Raw genomic sequence first — 1,409 nt, forward strand, 5'->3', positions numbered from 1 at the left:
CTTTCCAGTCAAGTGACAAGTGAATATACTAAAAGAAACCCTGCTAGCAAGATGTTGTCAATGTTTGATGCTGATAAGATAAATTCAGATTCCCTAATAGGACATTTAAAATTCTCAGAAATTGGATCCCTTTCCATCCTTATTTTCCACACTAACCAACAGCTTTCCACTATAGTTCTGGTGCTTTTCTATACCCATGCTTCACTTGTCTCCTTCCCTAGTCCTATCGTCACACTCATTTCCATAAAATTGACCCTGCTAATGCTTTTATTCCTGTTTTTCCTCCCAAAACTATTTTCCCCACCCTCTAAACACCTGTTATTTCTGATGCTACTTAATATCCCAAGCTACACTGATTTCCATTTTCTGAATTCCACAGCACATGCTATATACACAAATCAGTCTACAATTCCTTGTGTATTATCTATATTGCTTCCACCCTCCCATATGTATATGTCTAAGTTGTTCATCATAAATGCTTTGAGATCAATTGTGACTTAAGTTTCTGTGAGAAGAGTAGAGAAAGAGTGAGAGGAAAAAGATTTCATTGATCCAAATCCTGACTCCATTGTGGATATCTGCATGAATGTGGAAAGCTACTTAATATTTCAAAGTAGGAGACTTTTTTTTTGAAAGCATGAAAATTATTGTCTAATTCCTAAGAAGGAAATAATTATGAAATGTATGTTTTCTATCTAGCATAGAGTGGGTTTTCATAAAACCATTTTTTCTTTTACATTTTCACACATTTTTGTTACTTTATTTTCAAGATGTTCACTACTTTCTGCCTCATTTATGCTGAGCAGCATCTCAAGTTTTCCTTTAACACTAGTAATATACTAATAATTTATACTTTAATCATGCAGGTTAATTATATTCCTAGTAACAAACAAGACAAGTAATGCTATCTAGAGTGAAAAGTCTTGAATTAATGTATTTATTTAGGAATTCCCTCATCATGCAGTATGAACAACTATCAATTTATGGGAAAACATTTAAATCCATAGGATTTTCAATATAAGTAGCAATATTTTCAATTAAAGACTGATAAACTACCATTACATAAACACTGTCTTTCAGAGAGCTTGACAGAAAAAATCAATGACAATAAAGATAAAAATATTCTTGATTTGATAATATATATTCTCTAAATATCCACATTTAAACACAAATTCTTAAAAAATTAAGTTAAGAATCAAATTAAAATGTAAAATTTCCTAATATATCAGAACTTGAAATGTTTGCATGTAAGTTTTTGCTGTGTGATTCCATAAACATGCCTGTATTGCTAAACAGAGCATAAAGTTATATACTGACTTTTAATCCTATAATTTTTGAACATGTTGAAAATTGTAGCTAATTCCACTCTGACATAATTTATGACCATACAGAAGTAATGTAATTCACCT

This window comes from Orycteropus afer, unplaced genomic scaffold, assembly GCF_000298275.1.
Source record: "Orycteropus afer afer isolate SDZICR_OR568_19922 unplaced genomic scaffold, OryAfe1.0 scaffold02302, whole genome shotgun sequence".
NCBI lineage: Eukaryota > Metazoa > Chordata > Mammalia > Tubulidentata > Orycteropodidae > Orycteropus > Orycteropus afer.